Below are 9,286 nucleotides of genomic sequence, written 5' to 3'. Positions count from 1 at the left end.
AGGCTCTTTTACAGACTGCTCAAGAGCACCCAGATGATCCAGCTTCCCTCAGAGCTCCCTAGCATGCAAGCAATACACCACACTTTTCATGTGAATATGGGTGTTCATATGAAGAACAACTATTACCCAAACATCCATGCAAATGAAATCCATGCATGAATAACAAGAGATACAAGTATTATTGACCTGAAGAGCCTTTAAGACTTTGAATGAATGTTCATGGATACTGTTTATTCAGTGGACAACCAGCTCCAGTATGGGTCTGAGTATACTAACAAGATGATGCAATGGCCTGAGGGAACACCTCACTCCTAGGGTTGACAACTTTCTAATCACACAAAACTGAACACCCCTGCCCTGCCCCTTCTCTGAGGCCCTGCCCATGCCCCAGCTCTACTCTGAGGCCCTGCCCCCTGCTCGTTCCATTCCCCCCCGCCCCTGGTTCCTTGCTTTTCCCCACCCTCACTCACTTTCACTGGGTTGGGGAAGGGGGTTGGGTTTGGGGTGTGAGGGGGGTGAGAGCTCTATCTGGGGGTGCAGGCTCTGGGGTGGGGACAAGGATGAGGGATTTGGGGTGCAGGAGGGGGCTCCAGGCTGGGGATGAGGGGTTTGGAGTGTGGGAGGGGGTGTGGGCACTGGGGTGGGGCCGGGGATGCAGGGTTTGGGAGGGCCCCATGGACGCGGTACCCATGGATGAGACCCCAAACCCACAGTGGGTGCGGGGGAAACTGAGGCAGGGAAGCTCCTGCCATAAGCGGGGATAGGTTCCGGCCCCATACCTGAGGTACGGGAGGAGACAGGGAAGCTCCTGCCAGAAGAGGGGATAGGTTCCGGCCCCATACCTTAGGTACGGGAGGAGACAGGGAAGCTCCCGCTAGAAGAGGGGATAGGTTCCGGCCCCATACCTGAGGTACGGGAGGAGACAGGGAAGCTCCCGCTAGAAGAGGGGATAGGTTCCGGCCCCGTACCTGAGGTACAGGAGGAGACAGGGAAGCTCCCGCTAGAAGAGGGGTTCCGGCCTCGTACCTGAATTATGGGATGAGCGGGGGTTGGGTGCCCTGCCGTTATGTGCATGGTATGATTACCTGTGAGCAGAGGCAGAGTTATGGGGACAGCCACTACCGCCGCAGTGTACCTTCTGTGGGCAGGGGATGGAGCGACCACTGGCAGAAGGGCTCAGGGTCCACGCGACCACAGGTGGAGGCCTCCCGCCGGAAGTCCCCACCCTGGGTCGACAGCAAAAAGGCTGAAGGGCAGGAAGACTGACGGTGGCTGGGCCTTGTGGCTCTTAAGGCGGGAGGGGTGTAACTGGGTGCTGGCCAGGAGATCCAAGCCAGGCCCCGTTAGCCCAGCTCCACTTAAAAGGGGGATTAGTTAGGACTGGCCGGGGAGGCCACTCCCTAATCACCTGAGGGGATGCACCTGCAGGCCTGAGTGGCCAGCCTGCTATATAATGCTGGTTGGGAGGAAGCAAGCAGGAAGAGACAGGAAAGGTAGGAGCAAGGAGCTCTAGATCCCTGCTGGCAGGAGAAGCTAGTGGTCTCCCAGGGTGTTGGTCTGTAAGATATGTAAATAGTAGGTGGTGGGGATAGGCACGAACAATAAAAGAGCACTGGTGCATGTACTTTGGAGCAGTCTCCAACTGAGTTTGTTGAGGGGCCGGGAGCAGGCACTGCTACAGTCTCTTTTTGACATTATCAAAACCAAGTTTTGTTTTTTTGGTTTGAATGACTTTTTGTTAAGAAATGAGTGATCTCTCCTGTTTCCATCCACTGCCATCATCTACACTGCACTTATGAGAAAAAGTAACATTGTGCCAAGATACCAGTCAACTACCCTTTGCATTTTCCCCATCCATAACATGTATGGACTGACCTTGAAAGAAAATCCATCCTATTTTGTTTGAAGCCAATCTTCCTGAGCAGAATTCAAGTGGCTCATTCTTGTGTGAACAGTGTGGTGCAGAATGAGGGATCCGTAGTTTGCAGGAATCCAGGATTGCATAACTGTGGGTCTTGATCCAATACCAGCTGAAACTGTGGAAAGGTTCCCATTTACCTCAGTTGACTTTGGATCAGGCCTTTGGATTTAAGGTCTTTAATATTAAACTTATTTTTCTTCCCCATTTCCTTAATGTAGATCCTTCTCCCATGCTACCGACCCCCGACCCCCACCATTAAATATAACATCCTTCCTGGCTTTCTTCATATTGAATTTGATGAGCAGTGCTCCCTCATCTGGATGACTCCTAACGCTTTGTCCATTAAAACAATAAATTCCACTCTCTGAGCTGCCCTGATTCCCTTATGCTCAGAGGCTCTCCCTGGCTGTAATTTGGCCTTTATACCTTTTTCTCCTGTGCTACTGTTTCCACAGACATTAACTCTATAATAGGTTATTTTTCAATTCACCCACCCTCCCACCTTTCCATTTGCTTGCAGAGCATATAACTGGCTGTAAAACATTCTGCAATACCTACAGTGTATAAAGTACACTACACAAAAATAAAGGGCCAGATTCTCAGCTGGCGTAAATTGCCATCAAAAACAAAGAGCTACCTTGATTTGCACCAGTTGAGAATTTGACTCAAAATGTACTATAAGACTTGGCTTTTAGGCTTAGGTGACCTTTCTCCCTCTGCACAGTGAAACTTAGAGGAAGCCATACATTATTCCTCAGGGGAGAGAAGGAACTGCAGAGTCCGTTGTTGAGACTAACCATCATTATACATGCCAATCACATCCTGCCTGGCAATAATTACTAGAGAGTGAGAGAATGTACCTGTAATCATAAAGTGAATTAAACATATAAATAAGGTTCAGACAGGTAATTGCAAGCAAAATGAAAGGGAGCGAGTGTGCGTGAGAGAAACAGAAATGTGAAATGAACAGCAAGAGACTTAAATCAGAAACTGATGAAAGACTTTGAAGATCTTTTGCCTTAATTGATGACTATTATTCATATTTATGCAATTCATGGCAAAGCAACTGAAAGGGGATATGAAAGGAATACATTTAAGATATTTAAAATAGGCTTATTGCCTTTGCCACTGCTTTGTAATGATCCATCTGTGCTGTTCAACTGACCAAAAGGTCAAGTTCCATTTCTCAATGCTACCCAAAGGCTGGGATTCCTTTTGACCTCTTTCCCCTTTCCTTAAGTTCTTTTTGACAACTTATTCAGAGCCTGGCACCAACTCTCTCATATAGAGAATAACACAGCTTTGGTTTCTAAGGCCTGGTCTACACTAGGAGGTTATGTCGAATTTAGCAGCGTTAAATCGAATTAACCCTGCACCTGTCCACACAACGAAGCTATTTAGATCGACATACAGGTCTCTTTAGTTCGATTTCTGTACTTCTCCCCGACGAGGGGAGTAGCGCTAAATTCGACATGGCCATGTCGAATTAGGCTAGGTGTGGATGGAATTCGACGTTAATAGCTCCCGGAGCTATCCCACAGTGCACCACTCTGTTGACGCTCTGGACAGCAGTCCGAGCTCGGATGCTCTGACCAGCCACATAGGAAATGCCCCGGGAAAATTTGCATTCCTTTTCCTGTCTGGCCAGTTTGAATCTCATTTTCTGTTTGGACATAGTGGCGAGCTCAGCAGCACTGGCAGCGATGCAGAGCTCTCCAGCAGAGGTGTCCATGCAATCTCAGAATAGAAAGAGGGCCCCAGCATGGACTGACCAGGAAGTCTTGGATCTGATCGCTGTGTGGGGCGATGAGTCTGTGCTTTCGGAGCTGCGCTCCAAAAAACGGAATGCAAAGACCTACGAGAAGGTCTCCAAAGCCATGACAGACAGAGGATACAGCCGGGATACAACGCAGTGCCGCGTGAAAATCAAGGACCTGAGACAAGGCTACCAAAAGATCAAAGCGGCAAACAGACGCTCCAGATCCCAGCCCCAGACATGCCGCTTCTACGAGGCACTGCATTCCATTCTAGGTGCAGCCGCCACCACTACCCCACCACTGACCGTGGACTCTGACGATGGGATAGTGTCGACGGCCGGTTCCTCGGAGATGTTCACGGACAGGGAAGATGAGGAAGCAGATGAGGAGGACGAGGCAGTCGACAGCGCTTACAACGCTGATTTCCCTGACAGCCAGGATCTCTTCATCACCCTCACTGAGATCCCCTACCAACCCTCCCCAGCCATTAACACAGACCCTGAATCAGGGGAAGGATCAGTCGGTAAGTGCTTTAAACATGCAAACATTTATTTTTAACAGAGCAGGAATATTAACTATGTGAAAAGAAGGTCAATATATATGGGGATAGAACAGAAATCCTCTTGGGAGATCTCCACGAAGCTCTCCTGGAGATAATCGAAAAGCCTCCGCAGGAGGTTCCTGGGGAGAGCGGCCTTATTGGGTCCTCCGTGGTAGGACACTTTTCCGCGCCAGGCTATCAGCAGGTACTCTGGGAGCATTGCCTCGACGAGCATGGCGGCATAGGCCCTGGTTTGTGCTGGCTTTCATGCAGCATGCGGTCTCTATCTCTGTCAGTGATCCTCCTCAGGGTGATCTCGCTCAGGGCGTCCTGCTTTGAATTAGGGGAATGTTAGTATTGGGAATGCTTGACTGTTCCTTTATATAACAATAAGCGTTGGTTTACAGCCACGTGGTGGAGGCGGTAGAGGGGCAGCATACAGGGATCTTTCCCGGGGACAGCCGCGAGGGGGTGGAACAGGGGCAGAGTTCATGCTTTCCAGATTGCCGGCAGCAGGAACTTGCAAACGCTATGACCATTGCTTTGAGCGTGAAAGGAGGGCACTGCTATACATTAAGGTTTAAGCAGCCAAAAGTCTACGGCTTACCATGTGTGCCTGCTCCACGAATTCTGCTGTCCTGCCCCGCTTGTCTGATCTCCAGTGCAAGACCCAAGGCAATGAATGCGAAGGCCAAAAATTCGAACTTGTCCTGAGTGCGCATGAGATAGGTGCTGTGCATGGTCTTGTTCACAGAGACAGACTAGACTATGTTCATTGTTCGCAAAAATGTATCTTTGTAAGGAATTCACTCCCTTTTTCCCATCACACAACTGCGACTGTTTCCCGACCTGCCCCGGCATCCCCCTCACAGAGGCTGGCGCAGATTAGGCGGTGAAAGAAAAGGACACGGGACGAGATGTTCTCTGAACTTATGGGCTGCTCCAGAGCCGAGGCGGCACAGCAGACCCAGTGGAGGGAGAACATGTCTCAGTACCAGCTCTCACACAGTGAACGGGAGGACAGGTGGCGGCAGGAGGACCAGCAGGTGACTCAAACGCTGCTTGGACTAATGAGGGAGCAAACGGACACGCTCCGGCGCCTTGTCGATGTTCTGCAGGACCGCAGGCAGAAGGACAGAGCCCCACTGCAGTGTATCTGTAACCGCCCTCCCCCGCCACAAAGTCCCATACCCCCTTCACCCAAAGTAACAAGAAGGAGGGGCGCCAGGGGCCGTGAGAACTGTCACTCCACCCCTGCAGAGTGCTCAATTACCAAAAAGCTCTCATTCCCTAAATTTTGAGAAGTCCTTTCCTTCCTGCCTCACCCAAGCCCCCATCCCAGTTTCATCCCCTAACTGTCTAGGTGATAATAAAAAAGATTTTTCTGTTAATTACTGTTTCTGTCATGTTCTTTTAGAGGAGACTGTGTTTCAAGAGGGAAAGGGGGTTGGTAATTGGACAGGTCAGTTACCTTTACCAGGGTACAGACACGGGGGCAGGTTCAGCAGCAGGTCACACACACAGTGCAGTCTTTAGGCACCCTGGTCAGTCTGGGAGGTTGTTTTCATGTTCCGTTTTGGGGTTGCTATGTGACTTTGTGGCGGGGGAGGGTGGTTAGAGATCTTATGCAGCAGTCCTTATCCTGGATCACAGAGCCATGCAGCAGCTGATCTGTAACTGTCCTCCCCCGCCACAAAGTCACATAGCCCCCCCACACAGAGTCCCGAGAAGGAGGGGTGGCAGGCTCCGTTGAAACAACCAGTTCGCCACAGCGCACCGCTCTAGGAGCAGGAGCCTGTCATTCCTCGAGTTTAGAAGCGGTCTTTGCAGCACTACACACCCTACCCACCACAGTCTGCGTCCCAGTTTTAACCCTTTACTGCAAAATCAGTACTAAAGAAAACGGTGTTTATTAACAAAGTTCCATGTATTTTATTTTTAAAGTGTGTTGGAAGGGGGGGAACGGGGTGAACGGGGTATGTAACTGCAGAGGATAGTCAACATTAACTGGGTAAAGAAACGGGGGCAAGTTCAGCTTCTCTGTAAACAAACTTAATAGTCACAGGTTACCCTGCTCACTGAGGAACCTAGCTTTCAAAGCCTCCCGGATGCACAGCGCTTCCCGCTGGGCTCTTCTAATCTCACGGCTGTCTATCTGGGCGTAATCAGCAGCCAGGCTATGTGCCTCAACCTCCCATCCCACCATAAAGGTCACTCCCTTGCTCTCACAGAGATTGTGGAGCACACAGCAAGCTGCAATAACAATGGGGATATTGGTTTCGCTGAGATCCGAGCGAGTCAGTAAGCTTCTCCATCTCCCTTTGAGACGTCCGAAAGCACACTCCACCGCCATTCTGCACTTGCTCAGCCGGTAGTTGAAGAGTTCTTTGTCACTGTCCAGGGCGCCTGTATAGGGCTTCATGAGCCAGGGCATTAGCGGGTAGGCTGGGTCCCCGAGGATCACTGTAGGCATCTCCACATCCCCAACAGTTATTTTGTGGTCCGGGAAGAAAGTACCTTCCTGCAGGCATCTAAACAGACCAGAGTTCCTGAAAACACGCGCGTCATGAACCTTGCCCGGCCATCCGATGTTGATGTTGGTAAAACGTCCCCTATGGTCCACCAGTGATTGCAGCACCATTTAAAAGTAGCCCTTTCGGTTAATATACTGGCTGGCCTGGTGGTCCGGTCCCAGGATAGGGATGTGAGTTCCATCTATAGCCCCACCGCAGTTTGGGAATCCCATCGCGGCGAAGCCATCTATGATGACCTGAACGTTTCCCAGGGTCACTACCTTTGAGAGCAGTAGCTCAACTATTGCGTTGGCAACTTGCATCACAGCAACCCCTACGGTAGATTTGCCCATGCCAAAGTGGTTCGCTACTGACCAGTAGCTGTCTGGCGTTGCAAGTTTCCAGAGGGCTATGGCCACTCACTTCTGCACAGTCAGGGCTGCTCACATCTGGGTGTCCTTGCGCTTCAGGGCAGGGGACAGCAAGTCACACAGTTCAAGGAAAGTGCCCTTACGCATGCGAAAGTTTCGCAGCCACTGTGATTCATCCCAGACCTGCAGCACTATGTGGTCCCACCAGTCCGTGCTTGTTTCCTGGGCCCAGAATCGCCGTTCCAGAGCATGAACATGACCCATTGCCACCATGATGTCCACGGCGTGGGGTCCCATGCTTTGTGAGAGGTCAGTGCCACTCTCACACTTGATGTCCTCACCGCGCTGCCGGAGCCTCCTTGCCCGATTTCTCAGGATCCGACTGTGAAAAAGGTGGACGATAAGGTGTGAGGAGTTGACAACAGCCATAACTGCAGCGATGATCGCAGCGGACTCCATGCTCACAGTGCTGTGGCGTCCACGCTGTCACTGACCAGAAAAGTGTGTGAACAGATTTCCCGCCGGCGCTTTCATGGAGGGAGGGCGGGAGTGACGGTTGAATGATGACAGTCGACACATATTTTCCCCCAGCAGGCATTGGGGGCTCGACCCAGAATTCCAATGGGCAGCGGGGACTGCGGGAACTGTGGGATAGCTGCCCACAGTGCACCGCTTCCAATGTCGACGCTTGCCCCGTTAGTGTGGACTCACAAAGTCGAATTACTGTCCTTAGTGTGGATACACACGTTCGACTTTGTAAGGTCGGTTCCACAAATTCAAGGTAAGTAAAATCGAACTACTCTGGTACTGTAGACATACCCTAAGTCATTTGCCAGAGTTGTAAACTTACAATCAGCAGAATGGCTGCAGCAGCCTCCTGGGACATGGGCCTCCACCCCACCTCACCCCACCACCTGACCCTCAAAAAGTTCAAGACAATTTTTTCCCTTATCAGAGAGAAAACGTATACAGTCTTCTTTGTCTGCTCATTTGTATTAGATCTGTGGCACTTGTACCACCTACCAGTTAATAAAGATTGGGTAGCTCATAGAACAACATAACGATATAGTTTGATTTTCCAGGAGACTAGAACCGAATGGATTATTCTGGCCAATCCCTCCTTCTCTCTCTCCTGCCCTGACTGCCACAGACACCATCCTTCTTTTTGAGGAAGATTAGCCAGAATTCCTTTCAGAACCTATCAACTCCACTGATCTAAGAGTCTGGAATTGCTGCTGTTGATATAATAGAAGGCAGTTGCTCCCCACTCTGATAAAATGTGTATTGCTTCCATGGCACTCGGGATCTCTGCTGGACCAAAGAGTGGGAGTGCAATATTAGAAGGTGACTCACTTAGGTTTCCAGGGCTGGAAATAGAGTGGCTGCAATCTGAAGTCCTCGTGGATGGGTTGTAAATCAAGAAAAGTGAACTTACATGTATGTCTTTATTTTAAGAAGTGATTTCTCAGAGCTCCAGTGGGGATACCAAGAAAGAAAAAGAAAAGAACAGTCACAGAACTGGCTCAGCTATCCATAATATAATGCAGCGTTATTTTTCATAGCTTCTTTCATACCAACTCCACCCCAAAATCTTTTAGAAATTTAAATAATACAAGTCAGTGGATATTATATTGTATAGATTATGAGAAAACAGGGGCAAAAAGATGCTGTATGTAGAATATATTAAAACCAGATAACGACCAAGAGAGAGAGAAAGAAATTAAGAGGTGTAGGCAAGGGAATGAAGAGATGTTATTAGATGAGATTTGAAAAGAGATGGAGTGATGATGAGGCAGAGAGATACCGGAAGGCTGTTCCAGATGGCAAGAGATTATGCAGAGGGACAGAGAGGAAGCTGGTGTTAAATGAGAGGAGGGAGAGGCAGTGAAGTGAGTGCCAGGTCTGGAGTTATACAAACAAGGAAGGCATTTCAGAGCTAGCTCCTGAAATGACTGGGAGGCCAGAGGATTCCTCTAAAAATGGATGTGGTGTAGTACCATACGTGTGAGAGGGTGAGCAGCATTCTGCAAGCTGCTAAGAAACAGAGGAAGCAGGGGCTAGGGTTATTTTTAAATCAAAATAATTTGGAGTACCATAGAAACAGAGCAACCACATAACTTCCCCTGATGTCTTAACTGGATTTTCATATTTGTAAAGAAGTACTAAGTGACATCTGTCCTGGG

This window comes from Mauremys reevesii, linkage group 1 (genome assembly GCF_016161935.1).
Source record: "Mauremys reevesii isolate NIE-2019 linkage group 1, ASM1616193v1, whole genome shotgun sequence".
Classification (NCBI taxonomy): Eukaryota; Metazoa; Chordata; order Testudines; family Geoemydidae; genus Mauremys; species Mauremys reevesii.
The sequence above is the reverse complement of the archived record's forward strand: the minus strand, read 5'-3'. Positions refer to the sequence as shown.